This window comes from Drosophila ficusphila, unplaced genomic scaffold, assembly GCF_018152265.1.
Source record: "Drosophila ficusphila isolate 14025-0441.05 unplaced genomic scaffold, ASM1815226v1 contig_794, whole genome shotgun sequence".
NCBI classification, from domain to species: Eukaryota; Metazoa; Arthropoda; class Insecta; order Diptera; family Drosophilidae; genus Drosophila; species Drosophila ficusphila.
This window is the reverse complement of record NW_025064740.1, coordinates 214,356-235,196: the sequence shown is the minus strand read 5'-3', so window position 1 is coordinate 235,196 and position 20,841 is coordinate 214,356.

The following is a 20,841-nucleotide window of genomic DNA, read 5'->3' as shown; positions in this document are numbered from 1 at the left end:
AAACCTTTGACACCAAATTATAAATCCCGACAAATTGTAATTACCCCTGTATCGAGTTACTTATTTATGTATTTATTACTGAGTGATGTAATAGCTGTTTCGCTGATATTAAGACTCCAAGCAGAGAGTAATGTTCAATGGGTTCCACTGTAAATCACCCATCACCTCGTTGAGTGACAGGGTGGATTGTTTTTCTGGCTTTCCTTGCAAAAACCAAAAGGAGAAGAAAGCTGCCGCAGTTTTCAATGTGTCGCCGTCTTACCAATTAGGTTCTCCCTCCCCATTTCCCCCATTTTCCCATTCAACCATTTGTGGTTAAGGAAATCTATATGCCAACGTGTTTTTTTTTCGTTTGCCGTTGTCTGTTTCTGGTCTTTGTTGCCATTTGTGCTTTGCCAGCAAAAGGTGGCAAGCAATTGGATCTGGTAATTGGAAAATAAGTTGAAAATACGTTTTATGCGATGCGACTAGCAGGAGATAAAGGAGGCAAGGACACTGCTGATGTCAGGTCTTTGAACCAAAGCAATCCAATCCAATCTCGTTGATTGATAGTGTTGTTCAAATACTCGGATAAACCCAAATCCCTTGGCAAGCAAATTCAGAATTCCCAGAACTATGGTATTTATATACGTGGATAATTTATTAGAAATATTCAGAAGAACAATTTTAGCGCACAAACGAAATGCCCCGACTAATTTATCTATGCATTTCTAAGACTTTAATTCTATATTAATCATAAAACTGTATTTCGGATGGGCAGACTTAAAATTTACCATAAATCGAGCATAGCATTCCGATGGCGATTGGGCAGCCCATTCCCGATTCGTATGCGACTAAATATACAATATATATAGTATTGCCAAGTGCTGGCAGCTGTGTAAACTCGTTCCGAGGGCAGGGCACTCAGGGAAATGGAGGAAAAACGGTGACAGAGGTTGGACACAGGCACGCGTTAATTAAAAGTCTATTCATCAGTCTGAGGATAGCCAACTTTTGAATAGAGACGCAACGGGGTAAACTTTTTTAGAGTGACAGAGAGCAAGCTGTGTGCAAAGATTGATTTATCTGTGGCCAGTTACGTGCCAGTTTTAGTTACAGCTTTGGTTACATATATCATATACTGATATACACTCCAAAGCGATCGGAGTGGAACCCGTTAAAATTGTTGCCCCTCTGCTGCGGATAATTGTTGCACTTCACTTTGGCTCCACTGTGATTACTGGTTGCATCATCCAACAGAACCCGCTCCGTACACTCGACAAATTTTATTGCCTCGTAACGTTTTGGGGTAATTGCATTCGAGTTGGGGGGTCATAAATATTGGGCAAAGCAGTTAAGGAAAATAGTTCTTTCCAAAAAAAATGTGCATAAAATCTTAACACTTGGGCGAAGGAGCAAACAATTGAAATAATTTATATAATAAATATAACAGTTTTTTATGAATGCGGGATATGTTATCATTTTTTTGATGTTTTTTTAGTTGATAGTTATATAAATGTTATACATTTTACCAATTTCATACAATAAACTTTGTGAAATAAGAATAATTTCTTAGTGTACTATTATATAGATTATACTTTATAGGCAATTCGAGTTAGTTATTAAGGGGGCATTGTTAGCATTGGATATTGATAAACACCAGCGAATTCTCCTTCTCTCCGCGGGAGAATTCATCGCTGAGTCTGGCGGTCTGGACCCGATTTGGATGCAGCTGAGTCAGCTTGGGCTTTGCATTCATTTTCCAACTGGCTGCACACACAAAGTGACACCATCCCCCACCCACCACCCCCTTTGCGACCGAAAGGCAAACCCAGCCACCCACTTTGAATGCAGTCGACGTTCGTAAACCTTTTTGTGGCCGTAACTTTTACGAGCCATTCGAATGCAGCGGTCCAGACCCCTCGCATTCGAATATGTGCAATTATTTCACTGAATTTACTGGTAATTGGATGAAACGTCGTCCGGCGGAGGGCGAAGGCAACTGGAGCAGGAGAAATGAACAAAAGCTCGGTCGAGCAGTTGTTAAGTACAAATGAGTAATTTCATAATATGCAAATTCATCGCAAAGTGACTTCGCAGTTGATGCGAAAGTGGCTTTCGGTGTGCCTGGATCTAGATATAGAATCGGGCGTCTTTCGATCATTAGCGATGTTCTCTTCCCTGCTAATTCCCTATGAGTAATAGCCAGCAAATTAGTCCAGACAAACACGTACAGCATATACACATAAAATTACTCATAAAATGCTAAATAAAAGCCAACAAAATCAGCTTAAAATACTTTCTGAAATTCTGGCCGGGAAAAATATCAAATCAACCGCATATTTTGCCTAGAATATTTCTCCTTAGCATTTTTGTTTATTTATATAAAAAAAAGTATAGCATATAAAGATCAAGAGGCTACAAAATCTTGAGGACAAAGAAATAAATTTTATAATTTAAAACCAAAATTAACGAAACGAAAATACAAATTATATACAATCTTAAAAGATCAGGGACTTCTATTTCTATGTACAAATATACTGAGGATCGTTTGTTTTAGCAGTTTCACATAAGTGTATTATCAGTTCCATAAACTGAAATTTTATTGGGCAAACGTTATTAACAAATTAGAAGGCGAGGGGGTAAACAAACAATGGACAATGGAAAATAAAAACAAATTATACGAAGCGAACCAGCAGGGGTTCAGGTAATTGAGTCAGAAAAGAGCTTTCAAGTATCTCACACAGAGAAAATAGTGGTAATTTACTTCAAATTACACATTCCTATTCTATAATTAAATCAGTAAAATTCCAATCAATTTTGTTAGGTTTTATATATCTAGCTATATTCACTAGATAAAAAAAAATTAAGTTACACTTTGCAATGGAGATTTTTAATAACACCAATTTTTTTATGGAAAGTTGGCATGAGTTTATAATGGGTGTGGCTTGTGAGTATTTTAGATATTTGTTTCTATTTTTAGCACATTTATTTAGGAAACCAATTTCGACCTTTATTGTAACGCTAATTTCTTTATGATGTTATTTTTCTAAATCAAAAGACTCCCCAAAGTTTGGCCGAATCGAATGATTAGAGAGCGCATATAAATAAAATAATACTTTGGACTTGAGTTTGTATACTTTAGCTTCGATTCCTATTCTGTTTATTTGTTTAGGTGCAATCTTTGGGTGTGCGTATCTGTGTCTGGCAAATGGGTATTAATTGATGGACAGAACTTGTTGCCAGTCTGTCAGTTAGATATTCAATCATTCAGCCAAAATATTTTAGTGGCAGTGCGCCTGCGTCAAGTGGAAAAAACAACAAAAAGGAGTCAAGGCGGAAAAGTTTTTGTTGGAAAGAGAAGCTTTTCCAAAACAGACCAAGATTTGTCAGATACTCAATAGTATTTTTAGCCGGTTACGGAGTTTCCCCTGGCTCGAAAACAACTCTCTTGTCGCCTCAAATCTTCCCACACTCAAGCCCTCCAAAACAGAAGTCAAAATTTGTGACAATTACGTCAATTTCGCGTTGATTTTCCCTCATCCATCTGTATCTGTAGGAAGCATCTCGACTGTCTGTTCCTGTGTGTGTGTATATTAATGTGCCTATGTAGCTATGTATCTTTGTATCTGTATCTGCAGCGCATCTCTTGGCCAGCCATTCAATTCATGTTCACACGTGTGTTTATTTTGCTCCGATTTTAGCGCGGCGGGGGCGTCGTGTCAGTCAAAAAAGCGAGGGACCAAGGGGAATAACCAACCATATATTTGTGAATTCGTGTGGGCTATATGAAGTGTTACGGCATTTGTGGCATTGGCTTTTGGCTGTTATGCCACCAAACACACACACACACATATATTTCACTCCCATTGAGTGACATATTAAATAATACATTTTAATTCATTTACATATTACCCAGTTAAAGGGAAAAATTTGTATTATTTTTCACCGATTACATTTTGCGGTGAGCAATGTACATTTTCTGTTTCAATTTGTCAATTTGATTTCACTTCATTGCCATCATTGTGTTATTTGTCTGCGGTTTTAAGCATGGTAAGCATTCAATAGTTTGTAGTCGGTTCTTATCGAAGGTGACCATGAGCCATATTTCCAACTCTATCCATCAATCAATCAATGCTAAAATGGTGAAATCCACCCATCCTTTCGATGCCTTTCAGTTCACAGGGTTTATCGGTGGACAGAGACTATCAGACGGTTTTGTGGGTTCAGCAAAGTGCTGAATCATGCTCCACGTTAATGTTAATGCAAATAATTACTTGTGGAGGGGAGAAAGGCAGGGGGAAAGGGGGGATTTACTCAGGTAGGCAATGAACGAGTAATTAAGAAACGTGGCCGAAAGCAATAGCAACAAGCGAAGCGAAAGCAGACAAATGTCGTACAGCAATTTACAATTGTTTACTCTCCGTCGGGCCAACAGCCGAGGAATCCGAGCGATTTGGGACGGGTCTCTGGATCGATTTTAATGATAGAATATGACAGGAGAGCCCCGGATAATTGCCATTGTTTTGGTCGCATCAAGAGGTCAATCAAGTCGGGCAGGTGAAATGTGCTTAAACTAGAAGCCAGAGAGTTAAAGATTGGTGTAAAGCAGATTTGGGGTCAATTAACTCGGTGTACACACACACAATTTAAGAATCTGTGGAAGCACTTTAAGCTCCTATATCGCGCTTAATTAAAAGCGATGTTAACACGCGACTGGCTGCGCAGATAGGCCCACACATTCTCCGGATATCTGTGGGCCTATATCTAATTGTATCTGCGTATTTCGCAAATTGAGATAAACGCGCCGGCACACACGGCGTATGAGTGTTTCCACAATACAATACACAATACACAGGGGCGGACGCAGAAAAAATTTTGGGGGGTCCGGTCGAAAAATTTTTCGTTTGGGGGGGGTCCGGACCCCCAAACACCCCCTGCGTCCGCCCCTGACAATACACAATACACCCCTCGCCCCGTTCGATGTCGCCATAATTGCCGCCGAGATGGCTTGAGGCAAAAAAAAAAAAGAAAAAAAAAGAGCAAAGAGAAAAAAAAGTAAAAACAGTAAACGTGTTTGCCCCTAATTTGATTTGCTCGGATCCGCTGCTTCGCTTTAATTGAGCAACTTGGATTTGTGTGTTACCTCGGAATGCGTCTTCACTCCGCCGTTTTGGATGAGCTCATGGCTCACAGCTCACAACTCACAGCTCATGGCGCTTCGTTCAATTGCCGGCGAAAAACATGTTCCGAATGTCCGTTAATTAGCCGACCGATGAAGTTGAACAGATCCAAAGACTGATTGGCGCGTGGCTTTAAATTGGCACAGATTGATTCCCCCTGCCACGGGGTTTTCTACATTTTTTTGGTTCTTTACTCCTATCACATTAAGTCGAAGCCAGCCGGAGAGTCGATTGCATTTGCATACGTCAGACGGTTTAAACCCATTGAACCGCATGAGAGCCACTAAAATTGACAGCGTCAACAGCAGTGACAGCATAACAATAATAACAATAATAACATGCCACTCTGCACGCGTCAATGGCATCAAAATATGCGTAGAAAATAAATAAAATAATAGGGGGAAAAGAAGCACACACTGGAATAGACCGAATTATAAATACGCCAGCATCAATTGATATAAAACGTTTCGGGTTGAGGGGAGGGGAATTTGATAATCAAACATTCTGGTGCGAAATCTGTGGCCGGGAATTCAATTTGTTTACGATTTCTCTTTCAGCTAGGCTAAGCTAATAATCTGCCAATTATGAACATAAACACACACTTTTTAATACTTATTCTCTTTGTGAATTCTGTTTTTAGTAGTCTTTTGCTTTGTGCGGTGAATTTTGATATTAAACATTTTGATGTGTCAAATAAATCAGTGAACCAAAACTGAGGAATTAAATAAAAGCTTAAAATACGTTGATGTGTGGTTATATTATTTTTTATTTGCTTATAAAGAAATTTCTATTCTTCTGTGCATAAAAAGTACAAACAATTTTTTGACTTTTCCATTATTTATATGTGTTGTAGAATTTAAAGAAATTTTCCATTCTATACTTAAGCTTACTAATATTAAAAATAGGAACACAAAAACATGACAATTTAATCAAAACAACTATAATATATATTTAAGATTAAGCACTTCTTCGAGTCTATTAATTTGATGCCGCCTTTTCATGCTCTATTGAAAATTCATTAAATAATTCAGTAGTTGCTTTGCCGGCCTTACCTTTTTACGAACTGCTTCATTTAAATTTAAGTCTGCCGAACTCCATTGATTGGATTTATGTACCTTCCTTGAAACCTGCACACACAACCCCTTCCGTATTTAGCTTCACGAGTTAAACCCATTCATGGTCCCTAATCAATATGCTCAAAGTTTGCCTACATTAGGAGCGTATTTTAATAACTTTTCACAGCGCTCAGGATCGAAGCGAAGGCAAAGTTTGCTAATTACACACAAGCAACTCGAAAGCTGTTGGCCTGCCAGTTAACTGGGCTAACTGAGCCGATCAGTTTGCCGAGTGGGTGGCGAAGAGTGAGCCACTTGATTACTATTCGGGCTCGAAAAGCCTCCAGACTTCGATGATTCAAAGTGGTTTTTTGGCTGGGCGGATGGTTGGTGGGTTGAGTGCTCTGTTTTTTTTTGCGACCTTCCGGCAAGCCTCCTTTCCGCATCAGTAGTCTTCTATTTCGACTTTGGATGCTGCATCCACTTCCATATCCCCGCCAGCAGCTGCTTCAATTTTCCGTGCCGAGAACTTGGCTAACAAATGAAGCGAAGGCCAAACTTTGGCCGCCTGCAGTTTTATTCGATTCGATTCACGCACAGGTGGGCGTGGAGGTGTCAGGATGAAAAATGGCAGTCCGAATGTGCGTGGGCGCTTGAGTGACGATAAATCAATGAGTGGGCAACCATTTGGAGGGGCTGGCTTTTGGGGTGGGGGACGAAAGAGTCCCCAGCACTGGCATACTTGATTAAGTCAATTATTCTGATGCGATTGCAGTGTAAATTGTGAAAGCGGCGTATCAATGGGCTTCGGATAGCAACCCGCGGCGTATGCGTAATGTGGCCCCACCATTGACCGCCCATTCGACCATTATCCCGCTCCACTCAGCGCGCAAACCTGTCACTAGGCCATCAGCTATCAGCGAAAGCCAAAGGACACACCCCGCAATCCTTGACCAGCCGACAGTTGTTATCCGCTTGTGTGCGGTCGTTCGCATCCTTGAAACATAATACATTTGCGCAAACTGAACGATTAAATGCAATAGGAAAAGTTGAAAAGGGGTTAAATGGGCAAAAGTGAAGTTAATTTAAAAACCAAATAATTATGTTAAATTCTTTTAATAGGTTGGATTGAATTAATAATTATATTGGCATTCTTATATGTCTTTTCTTTATTATCCAAATGACTTATATAAATTTTTTAGCAGCCTGAGTATCATAATAATTATTTAACTAGCTTGTCAAAGTTAAATGTATTATTTATTACATTTTTTTCAATTTTCGATTGAAAAGTAATTGTACAAAAATGAATGCACATAATTAATCCATGTGAAAAAATTGTTCCGATTTTTTGAACCGGAGTTATTTTGATGAGCAAAAAATATTAACAAAATGTCTGTTTTATGGTTAATGGTTTCGTAACTCATTTTGCGGTTTTGTTTTTAGAGCTTTCTCCTACTGCTAGAATTTTCTTCCACAAGCATATGGCAAACATAAATAATAATACTGCAATTATTTATTGCTACCGCACTTTATGGGCCACAACATGGCGTATGCTTAATGTGCTCAAACAGAGCAGCGAAAAATTATAAGCTCAGCCATAAAATTGAACAATGAATGGCACCCCCCGAAAAAAAGAAAAAACCCATGGACCAATTTTATTGATCGAGATACAGGAAAAAAAAAAAATTCGTAAGGAAGGAAAAACCTCGCTGTTTTCCTTTGATTATTCCCTGGGAAAAGCATTCGCCGTTTCTCCGTTTGACTGCAATTTATCAGCTTGAGAGCTATCTAATGGCCATAGCCGGATAATAAGCACATCCGAAATTTGCATATCTCTCTGGCCAAGCAACAACAACAATAAAAACAACAAAAACAGTAACAACAACAACAACGAGAACAACAACAGTAGGCATTTCCACTGGCGCTTGGCAGCTGCGCTAATCTGCCCCAAAAGTATCACTCCCCCTGGGGCGAAATATCAAACGCGACAGGGTGCCACGGGATTGTTGGGTGGGGAATGTCGGAGGGGGCGGGAAGGTCGCCGCTCGCTGAATGAATGGGAAAAACAAAAAAAAAAAACCAAACAAAAAAAATACAGAGGAAGGTCGGGAGACAACCATTTCCGTTTTGGGGGTGTAAATGCGCAGCAAATGAAACGAAAATGCAAATGAAACGAAAGGAAAAGTGGCAGGGAAATGAGGTGAGCCATTCTGAGGGTTTTTGGTAGGAAAAGAGCCGAAAAATTGATTTCAGCACAGACAGGAACCACACGCATCTTAGTCCGGATCGGAACCCAAAACCCCAAGGCGTTAATTGGATTTAAACGAAAATTTCTTTTTGTTTCACGAAAAAAGTTTTTAATTCAAGTGTGTTTGGATGTTTTTTATGTGTGTGAGTGTGTTTTTGTGTGTGTGAGTGTGTTGGCGAGTGCTTTTGTCTTTCAAGTGTTGTTGCTGTTGTTGTAATTCGGCTGCCATTTGCATTTCCAATTCCACTTTCGTTTACCGCCGCCGCTTTGTTGTTGTTGTTGTTGACAATAAAAATCGAAATCAATAAAACGAAAATTGATGCTTTCAGCCGTAAAACAAAAAACGGAAATTGAAATGTGGTAAAATGACTGAAGGACCACAGCCACAGTCACGGCTTAACCGGCTAAAAACAAATCCAGTGGGCGGAGAAATTTCTGTTCACTCAGGGCCAACTACTGAATTTATTGTCGCTTCTTGGTACATATTTGCACGGCAAATATCGAATCGAATTCGATTCCGGGTGGCAAATGCCAAAGGTTCCATGGCCGTAATTAAATCCATATGTGTTTACCGATAGATACCATCAAATTGTGATTATTCTCAATTAAAATTCAATCAGTCAACGGCAGCTGTAAAATGAGTTTAATACTTTCAACGGCCGCAATTCGAAAACCAAACAACCAGTCAACCCAAAAAACGCCCACAACAAACAATCATATCTTAGGGGTTATATGTACATATCTACTCTATATGCTTATGAGTGTGCTTGTGTACGATGCCATTTATTTGCCTAAGATTAGATTAAATGTAGTGGCGTCTACGGCCAAGAGCTGGTTAAAAATGCTCAAGCAAAACAACATTGGGCAGTCACGATTTTGAGAATCACAAACGGGGTAAAAACCACGTTTATTATTAGCATTTAATAAAAATATTCCAGTGTTAAAATATAAAATATACATTTATGGCCTTTAATTTAAATATTTTATTTTTTGTCAAAATATTTTTAAAACCTCGAAGTAAATATAGAGTGGTTATTTTTATGGTCATGTTTATATTTGTTGAACCAAGTCAACAAGTTAGTAAAATATTCCATTCTGTGTTTAGCTATCTAATACCTTGGAGTTCCTTCGGGTAAATGATATTTTTCCTATTTTCCACTGCTTTATTTTGGTGAATTTTTCCTCGAGAGCTCGCCCCATTTCGTTCCGTACTTATTTGTATTTTACGTGGCCGTCTGCTTCTGTTTATCTAAAAAGTGTCTAGATAGCTTGCTCTAGTTTCATTAATCCGGGCATTATTTGGAAAGCGATTGTATCTCCTACTTTATGTGGCCGAATTGAAAGCCAAAGTGCGCTGCATTTTCTGAAAGTTGCCGCTGGAACTGGAGCCACATTCCAAGCGAAACGCCCACTTGAGTAGCAGAAAATTTTGATACTTCGAATACGCTGAATTCTGTGGGCAGTGACACAATAACGCAGGCGAAATATACAAGTATTTCGACACTCGAATGCGTAACTTGCAGTTCGCCAAAAATGGCGACAAAGCGTTGAGCTGCGACTTACAGATACGCGTTCTCGATCTCGCATTTGCCAGATACATTTAAACTTGCTTCGGGTACAAATTCATGATGACGAGTTGCTGTTTTTGTTAGCTGAACTTTACTTTTTTTTATTATTAATTTTTTGTTGATCTTTTTTTGCACTTACTCAACTTTTTGTCTGGGCCTTTGGCATATTTTTTGGTGCTCATAAATTAATATGACGCTCACGTTGGCTTGAGAGACGTGTTCGACTGTATGAGTGCCCATATCTATAGATATATATCACAAATTTTTTTTTATTGTTCAGATTTGACTTGTGGCAGATCTGTGTGTGTGTGTGTATATACATATCTGTTTGTATCTGTGTGCTGGCACGCACAGTGGGCATGTTGTCAAACATCTCGGCGGAGGAGAAGAATGTTTGCATCGAGATGCCCACCCACATAACGATTCCAGCTCTGATTCCGCCCCACTCTATAAGCAATCTAATCTGCGTGTCCATTGTGCTCATATGCTAAGTGAATACAAATTGCTCGTAATTACGGCAACGGCAGCTAGTTCGTTTGGCTTTGCGTTCTGTTGTTACTGCGCCACATAAAAATAGAAATAATAAAACTTAATCGCACATCAAATTGAGCGGCAAATGAATTTGCACTCTTCTGTACAGAAATCAAATTTAAATTGCCGGGAACACGCTTTATGAATGGGGTACCTCAACCTCTTTACAAAAAAAAACCCCCTTGTTGGTGTGCGTAAAAAGTTGAGTACTCATTTGTGGACGGTCAAAATTGGAAGTGTGAATTGCTAATGGAAATTACTCTTGGCAAATGACAGCAAACAATTCTCGGTAATCACTAAAGGTGAGCGCAGAATGGAACTGTCAATTTGATATTTCGAAATGGATTTTTAAAAGTAGTTTCTCCTTATTTAATTCCCGATAATTATAGACTTCCCCTTCTTTTTTTTTGTGGATACAGTTTCCGTCTTTCATTGATAACTCTAATCGAGCCGCCTTTCGATTAGCTGCAGTCCAATCAAATTGGCTTATCTGTTTTGAGGGCACTGAAAGTTTTCGGCCAGACTGTTGTGATTGCCCCGGTCGCTGCAGTGAGTGCCCACTGTGACCTGCCCGAAATGGCACTCAAGTGTCGGCCACTTAATAGCGAATTTCTGGCTGCCCGAACAAGTCGTAAAGATGCATCTCCGCCCGGATTGTGTTCCCATCGGAACTGCACTTTGGGTGAGGTTGCGGAAAATAAAAAGGAAAGGCGAAAAGGTCAGCGGGAAAGTGGGAAATGCAATATGAAGAGCGGCGACCTCCGGCTGCGATGTCGTGTCGAGTTGCACAGTTCTGCGGAGGGTTTCCCCCTTTTTAATTTTCATATCTCGTTTTGTTTTCAGTCGGTCATAACTGTTGCATATCTGTTTGGACGCTGCTCTGCATATCATTGCGTATACTCAATTAATTGAGACAAATTACCCATACGCCGGTTGGGTGAATGACTGGCGAGAGTTCAATTCAGTTTGAATTGAAGTGCTCTTCTTTGGTTTTCTTTGCGCGGTAACCAACTCAATAAGCATGGAAATTTTCTCCACAGTGAAACTTAAATTTTGCCCCATCGATCCGAAGGCAATTATTATTAGATTTCGTTTGGGTTGCCTCCGATTTGTGTTCCCATTCGGGAGCACCTTGAACCACATTATTCGCGAAATTGCCCCCGCGATGAATGTGAATGTGAATCTGCCGCGTGGGGCAAACAGTTCTTCAACTGTCGTGGATTCCAATCAAACAATCAAACGCGGCTCGTGCTAAGATATACATATGTGTCTGAACTGGCGGCAATAATGCCAATCCAGAGCCAAGTCCCCGACATAAGCACGCCATCATCCTCCCTCCCTCCCCCGAAATCGCCACGGAGTTTCTTTCGTTCTTGACTCCGTTCAGGTTATATTCTGTTTTGTTCTGTTCTGCTCGGTAAGTAAAGTATATACTTGTATTTTTGTGCACGCCACTTTATGTAAGCATTAAAACTAGCGCCTTTCGAGCACACAAGGTGCACAGAAAAAATTATTCAAGTCCTGGGAAAAATTTCAGATCGAGATTTTGTTAAACTTCCAAAATATTTAGATTTATTTAGTGAATTATAACATAATTGTTATTAGAAAAGATAGCCGTAAAATAAGATAAAACTTTTGACCTAACATGTTTTTATATATTTCCACTTGTTTAGGTAAAATATTACCATGAAATATTATCATATACGGTTTTCTTTACGTGCACTAGCGCCAGCTAGACATTCGCAAAGATACAAATACAGCTGCATGGTGTAGATACATTTGTATCTACACTCAGCCATGTCGTGTGGTTATATATGTTTTTTTTTTGTGTGCAACTTTTGGCTTTGTTGTTGTTTAATGCAGCGTCGTTGTTTTTGTTGCTGCTGGTGCAATTTGCGAATATTTGTTACAAGGTCAATTCGTTAAACGAAAAGTGCGAACAAAAAACGCAAATAATCAACTGACTTTCGTCTATAACTCAGATAATCCGGAATCAGCGCTTGCCCCCGTAGAACTGAATCGTAACTTAATAATAAATAAATCACGAACGGATACTCATCTCCTGCATGGTAAGTTCAATTAACGGACTAATTTGAATTGAGTTTCGTTTAATTGAAACCGAGTTGTTGCCCAGACTCGGGCACTTTGCATCTACTATACTATATACGTTGTAGTATCTTCATCATTGCCGTTGCCTTTGATGCTGTGATGTGGCCAACAGCTGCAACCATTTTGGCCAGCCATCCCACTTTTCCCGACCCGACGGAGAGCAACAATGAGATGAAAATTTACAAATTGAATTTGCTGTCAGCTGCCAGGATGGATGGTTGACGCAAATGATTTCTTGCCCCTCCTCCACTTTGCTTCGTGAGCCAAATTAATTTCTGTGGCCGAATTCGTTTCGTTTTTGGGGACTAAGTGCACCATCCTCGGGGCCTTTTTCCACATTAGATGCATGTGAAGGGATTGGAGGAAAAAAGCCTGCGGCTCGCTCAACGCTTTCAACTGCGTTGGCGGCTACTAATTTCTTCGATAATTGCCTCGCCAGGCCAAAAGATGCAAATGTATCTGCCGCTCACAGCTGTTGCTGTCCGTGAGCGAGGCGATGACATAATCGAGTGCATCGCATCTGTATCCGAGTGTGTACCTATCTGTAATTTCTTTCGGCCAGTGGCAGGCGCTAATAGAACATGGAGAGCGCCTCTGTATCCAAGTTGTTCCGGTTCGAACCAAATTTTTGTTTAGAGTGTTTTTGTTTAAGTGAAAAAATGCATTTCAAGGCTGAATAATCACATTTCGGATAGCACCAGTACCATTTAATCATAATCACTTAATTTAAATAATAAATTGGCTTTATTTACCAACAAATAAATTTCTATGTTTTTACGCATACTAATTTTTACTGGTGGCTTTGTGAAAATGATACCCAGAGGTAATTAATTTAGTTAAAAACAAGAAAAGCTAACATTATCTTTATAAAACAAACAAAAACATGTTGGGATGGGATCGGTAAATATGTTAATTATTTTTGTAAATTGCACTCGTTTGTCTAATTAAATTTGGAATAAAGCAAAAAAAATAACTAGCTTCGGAGAGGATGAGGTTACATACCCTTGCAGACATCAAATATGTGGAACAAAATACATAAAGGTTAAACAACAACATTTAAGGGTATTTGAAAACTCGATATTCTAAAAACCATCGCGTGTGATAAAAAACAACTATGTTATTATTTTTTCCATTATATTACATATTTTAGTAATCAGAAACCAAAATAAGAATACAGCTTCTAATGGGACTATGTCACTAGCATTTTGAGGTTTACCAATCTAAAATCGGACATCATTTAGAAATTTTATGGGCTTTTAATTGCTGGATTTAGACCATTTTCCGAAAAAGCCATTAAGCATAAATTGTTCTAGAAAAGTAATTTAGTAATAATTTAATTTAAATAATACATTTTAATTTTTAAAAAATTGAACTGTAAGCAAGAAAGCTTTTGTGGCAAACACCCTATTTTACAAAGCTGTTTCACCTGTGGTATGTGCTATATAAGAGCCGATTGTTCAGCCAAATCAGAATTTGCCGTGGGAGTGCCAATGGAAATTCTATAGACACTGATTATAGGACAAAATGGACCGGCAGTTGGCTCAAAGGGAGGGGATGGCCATGTGACCCTGGCACGCTTCGATTCCTGCGCTCGGACGCGACAGTTTAAGCCACAAAAGCGTTTTTGCAGCTTTGAAGTGAGCCGGGGCCCAGTGGGGCAGGTCCCTCCCCTCTCGGAAAGTCCGCCCACACCCACACCTTCCACACCTCCCACACCTGTGTGCGTCCAAATGCCTGGGCCTGGCCAAGGGTTAACTCCAATGACGTCAATGGCGGCGTTTGTCAAACGCATGAGAGGGCAAGGGTGGATTTTAAGGGGGGCTTTAGGGGGTTTGAGGATTTAAGGGGGCGTGCTGCTGACACATTGCAACATGCAACAAGCGGGCCGAGTAAAACACAAAAGCCGAAGCTGCAAAAATTCAGCGATGCTGAAACTTTCTGTTGACATCGTCAACATAGTTGGCAGTTGGCAGTGTTGTTGATGCCGCATCTCCTGTTTCTCTTTCTCTTTCTCTTGCTGCTGCTGCTGCTGCTGCTGCAGTTGCAGTTGCGGGTTAAGGGTCAGCTGCAAAAAGAAGAGGATGGGGGGTAGGTCAGGCTGAAAGTACAGAAACTAGCTCCCTTTTGTTGGCCCCCAAAAATACTCGTGCTCCAGTGGCTGGCTGATGGCTTGTTGCAACGCTTAATGGCCCAACTTTGCCGCAGACAATTTTCCCTCTTTCGGATGAGTTTATTAATTTAATTTGGGCACCGAAAGTCGCTCTTTCCGCACTTTATCTCCCCAACAGGCGGATGGCAACCGACGACAGGAAAGCAAAAGGGAATTCAAAAACGGATTATGTTCATAATTATTCGTCTTGTAATTACGTTAAACTTTAAATACAACAGTGAAATCAGATAGAGTTGCTTTATTATCTTATATTAATAATCTGTATTGCTCAATAAATTTCAAATAAAGAAAAAATAATGCAAGAATTTGTGAGAAACTTTTGTAATTGTACATGGTTTTTTTTTAAAGCTAATTATTTTTATAATGCATACACTCTATACTCAAAGTAGAATTCATAATTGAAGAGTTATTTCTTAAAAAATGTTATAAGTTTTTACATAAAAGCGCTTCCTAATATATTAAATTTTTAAATAAGAAAACAGATGCTAAAAGTTCTTTATTTTGAGCATTAAAAAAAGTATAGTTTACAAAAGCTTACACAACCAGCAAGCTAACTTTTATTCTCAGATTTAATTTCACTTGTTTATACTTGTAAAGTGAAATGCAAATATATTTTTTCTCTCCGAAACTGCAAGTTTAAAGCACTTCTTACTTATTTCTGCTTTTTTCTCCCTCTTATCAAGAAATAATGGAATACCACCCCCACTTTTTTGTTCATCCTTTGAGCTCGCAATTAGCTGCGCATTTCAACGGACCTCCTCCCATTCCGTTGGCCATCTTTATTTCCCTGCCAGCTGCATTTCCGCTGTAAACGAGCTGGCTTGTTTATGCCACGCCCCCTCAGCTTTGTGGGCGTCTGGCTCATTTTGGCCATTTATAGGGAGCGTTTCGTGTAATATGCGTCATTCATTTGCTTTTTATTTTTGGCACTGAACACTGAACAAATTCCCCCATCCACTGAAAACGTTGCCTACTCTCGGGCTGCGACGCATTTTAGCGCTTTTTGATAAAACGTCATGACCATGGAGAGCAAAAAAAAAAAAAAAAAGAAATGGCAACACAAAAAGCGGCGAAGGATTGCATTTTGGGAATGGCGAAGCTCGGTCATAATTGTCCTTGAACTTCCCCCAGAGACAACGGACCAAAAAAAGGGAGGGGAACGAGTTTTGGCAAATGCCAAACATTCAAACTATCCGCTCGCCTTGGAATATTCGCCGGATCGCATTGAAAAGCAATCATGGCCAAGATATATGGCCAGTTTGCAGCTCGGGGACGCGGAAAGTGGATGGCCAGCTTGACTGGCCAATTGGGCGATAGCAAATGATTCGGCAAATTGACTTGAAAGCGTTCCACTGTAGATTGGATTATCCAACTTTGTCTTGGCAGCAAACAGCGCAGAAGTTTGCGTTGTTTTATCCTTTAAATTGAATTGGTAATCCAATTAATTAATACAGCACAGGAAGTCCTCTCATATATTTGCATAACTCAGGGATCCTTTTGCAAATTTTGTTTCCTTTTCCTCAAAAGATTTAACTGTCTTTCATTTGTCATTCGTCTCCTTTTTTTTTTTTTGGTAGTTTTTCATTTTCCATTGTTTTGTTTGTAATTGGGGGGTAAAAATTTGTGCCCAACCTTATGAGTTTTACGTTTCCAACACATTTTTTATTTGAGTTTTTTTCCCTTTCTCCCTGTCTGATTTTCGTTTGCGTCGCGTCTGCTGACCATTTTTTCCACCTTCTCTTTCCCAAATCGCCATGATGACGACCAAATTCTTTCCCATTAGCATGTCCTTTTTTATACACTATTAGAAGGGTATTGGATTTACATAAATATGGCAAAATCATAAAATACTTACATTAAAATATAATTTACATTTCTTTTAACATATAATAAGAAGGCTGCATTTTCATTGATTTTTCATCAAATTAAAAAAAATTTATAGTCTGAACATTTTAAAGATAACCATTAGAGTTTGAAAATAAAATTAATTGTTATAAATGAAAACAATATATTCTTTTTTATATCTCGAATTTACTCCACACTATCCCTTAATCTATCCTCTTACAACCCTTTTATTTTTGTTTTTAAGAGCACTCGAAACGTTTTAATCCAGAGCTGATTTTTTCAATAAGCTCTCATCGTTTAATCCATATTTTAAGGGCATTTGACCTCCGGATGGGGCACTCAGCTGGTTATTTATAACATTTCCATAATTGTGGGAACGCATTTCGAATGCCTCGCAGTCTGTTTGTGGCCCGCACTTTCCCTTTCGCCCCTTTCCTCACCCTCCCCCCATCCCCTCCCCCTTTTGGCCGTCTGTCTTTGTTGGCCAACACGTGTCAGGGATTAGGGGTTGGCCTGCGGCAGGAGTTGCTGGTCCGCTCGGGGTCTGCTTCATTAGCGTGTGGCCATCGGGGCTCCGAGTCCGAGCCCCCGCATAAATTGCCCCAACTTTAACCCTTCAAGTGCTCATTGGGCCCAATGACGAGTGGCGGCAGTCAAGCGTTTTATCGGCTCGGACCAGCAGTCACTGAAAAGGCTTAAAGCCTGGAAGGACCGCAGCTGCCAGTGATGCATCGTCATGGAGCCGCCGCACTCCCCATCCCCTGCTCCTCCAAGCCAAGTTTCCCGTCTGGAGGCTGCAATAATCCTGACTGGCATGCATTCGCATGGTTGACTGGCACATCCGATTTCGATGCACAAAGAAAGAAAACTTGAAAAGAAAATACTTTGTAGGAAAAATATTTTCCATTGGAGTTCAAGACAAGAACATGTTTAAACTAAATATAAAAAAATATATTATATATATACATATGTATATAAATGAAATATAGAATAAATTTTATGAAATATAAAATAAATAAATACACTTTTGATACATACAAAATAAAATATTTTATTTGACAACTTGAATGTCAAATGTATGAATGTAAAAATGTAAAGTAAATTATGAGACAACTGAATTCCTAAATATTTTTTATTAGCAGTGCTAATTTTTCTTAATATGTTTTCCAGGACAAATAAAAATTAATTTAAAGCAAACCCTTTTTAAAATATTAGAGCTTAAATTAAATGGGTATATGAATATTTCTAGCAAATAAATCATTTCTTAATAAATATCCAAAACATATTTTTAAGAGTGCACCTGCAACGTCAGTTTCTTTCAGTCCTACCAACTCAAACCCTACCTACCGAACCCAAACTATATCCCCAGCTGACTTACCTTGAGCCTTCGTCATCCTGCTTGCAGCAGTTGATCATTTCTGCTCCAGTGCAGCCATTGCCAAGGATATAATTCCATTTATTCGCAACTTTTTCCGTTTCCTTTCACGCTGCCTCCACTTTCCTTTTGGCAAGCTTTAAGTTTTTTCTATTATGTAAGCATTTTTCTGCTGCGACTCGGTGATTTATTCGGGGCGAGTTTTGTTTTCCCCAAATTGATTTCTGTGAGTTATGACGGTTACTTTTTTTCTTTGGGGTTTTTTTTTCGCCGAACTCTTTCCATTATCCAGATCCCTGCGATTGATTTACGCAAAGATTTCGTGCAATCTATGAGCCTGGGGATATTTATGCGATGGCCCGATAATCGGCTTCGGAGTATTTTACCTCAATTATTTTATATAACAAACCTAAGCACACCACACACCATTTGCCAGCATTCATTTATTTCTTTTGGCAGACTTAAGACTCTAGCGCAAGTGAAAGTCTCCTACATTCGTTTTCATATTTTGTAATTTCACGAGATCGTAAAAACTTATTGCCACAACGAGGCAGAAAGTTTTCGGGGCTGGCTAAAAATAAATCCACTCGGTACATTTGTGTTTGTTTGTGGCATCCCATTAGGCTCGTTTTGTCTTAATATCAATTACGGGGGGCAGTCATAACCAGGCTCCCGTCGCGTGAAGGTCGTAAAAAGGGGGAGGCGAAGGGGGTAGGGAGCCAAGACAGCAGGAGTCGCCAGGAGGAGTGACAGAAGGTGGAGCAAAATCCATTAATGGGCCAAGAGGCGCCTCACTTCTAGGGGCAATCATGTGTGGCTAAGTCCGAGGTGACACCACCGGCGAATCGGAACAATGGGGTAGGGATTTTCTAGGCAGTAGGCAGGTTCGAAGGAGGTAGGGATTTACAAGGACAGGCTCGTTTGGCAGGATGCCCGGGGCTTCCCCTCCTTTCCTTGTCCGAACCCAATTGAGCCCGAATCAATCAGCCATCAGCAAACGTTCAGCTGGCGAACATGCGTCTCGCCCTTTCGGCACTCGAGGCTCGACATCAATTAGGAAATGCAATTTCAGGTTTCAATGACTGCCGCTGCTGTGTGTGTGAGTTGTGTGTGTGTTTGGGCCAAGGATTTTTGGTGTCCTAACTTGCCAATAAATTTAAACAAAACCAATTTCGAGGGGCAAAAAGTTTGTCACCCAACAGAAGCGAACTTTGAACAGGTCCATGAATTATTGAGCTGCAGGAAACAATACATAAAATTCCGAACCTGAAACTATAAATTATTACTAAGCAATATCAAAAAAGGCTAAGAGGAATATGCATTACTAAAAGCTTTCGGTTTTCGTTTTAGTTTATATACCCTTGCAGAGCAAAGGGTATTATAATTTCAATCAGAAGTTTGCAACGCAGTGAAGGAGACACCTCAGACCCCATAGAGTTTATATTTTTAATCAGCATCACGATCAGAATCCAAATACGTCTGTACGTCTGTCCGTCTGTCCGTTGCCGCGCAAACTAGTCTCTCAGTTTTAAAGCGATCTTGCTGAAACTTTCCCAAAACGTGTGTAGTCATTGCACGCAGTATATAAGTCGGAACGGGCCGGATCGGCCGACTATATCGGATAGCTCCCATATGAGAGAATTAAATAAAAAATTCTCACGCCGTTATATTTGATCAGATCAACTTGAATTCTTCAAGATGGCGTTTTCTAACTGTTATTGAATTTCGGATTAAATTTGATCAAAATCGGATAACTCTATCATATAGCTGCCATAGGAGAGATCGAAAAATATATATAGAAATAACGGAAATAAATTGATAACATCGTTGTTTTTTATCCCACGAGCATGATTTTTTGAATATCAAGTTTTTTAACAACCCTTATATTGAGAAAAAGTTTCATAAAAATCGGACAACTATATCTTATAGCTGCCATAGGAAAGATCGAAAAATCTATATAGAAATAACGGAAATAAAATTATAACATCATTGGTTTTTATTAGATAAGCATGATTTTTGAAATATAAAGTTTCTAACGACTCTTGAATTACGAATTAAATTTGATCAAAATCGGACAACTATATCATATAGCTCCCATATGATCTATAGTCGAAAATATGGAAAATTAATAGAAAAATAGTCTTAGCTTCGATGTTGTCTAGCCTTTATGTATTTTGTTCGACATATTTGATGACTGCAAGGGTATATCAGCTTCGGCTTGCCGAAGCTAGCTTCCTTTCTTGTTTCTACCTTAAATACCTTAAAATGTTTTATTTTATTTAAAGGAAACATTGGACTCTCTCCTAAACAACTTTCGCTGTCATCATTTATTACCTTCTCATTGTCCTTGGAAAAGGTTACCCTTCTAATATCAAGATTAGCCGCTTTTTTATTTTAGTCACACATTTTTCTGTTGGTGATGCTAAAGAAAGGTCAAAGGCTGCCGGATACGGAATGCTGGTCTCCGACAACCTGGGCAAATTTGTCACTTTATATTTGCTCGAGCGTTGCGTATACGCAATGTTGGAGATGCAGCAGTAGCTTTCCAAGTCGCCGAAGGCAAGAAAACTAGCAAATGGCAAAGAAATTTCTAGTTGCATTTACAGTGGAATTCCTTATATTAATTTGAATATAAGTTATTAATGCCAAACTGGCTATCTTTCATTTAAAAATCAATAATCAGTTGTGGATAACTATTTAATATGTTTTTTAAATTTTCATTTAAATCAGTCTAATGATTAGTTCTCCCTAAGAATCGTATGTTCAAGTTTTGCCAAA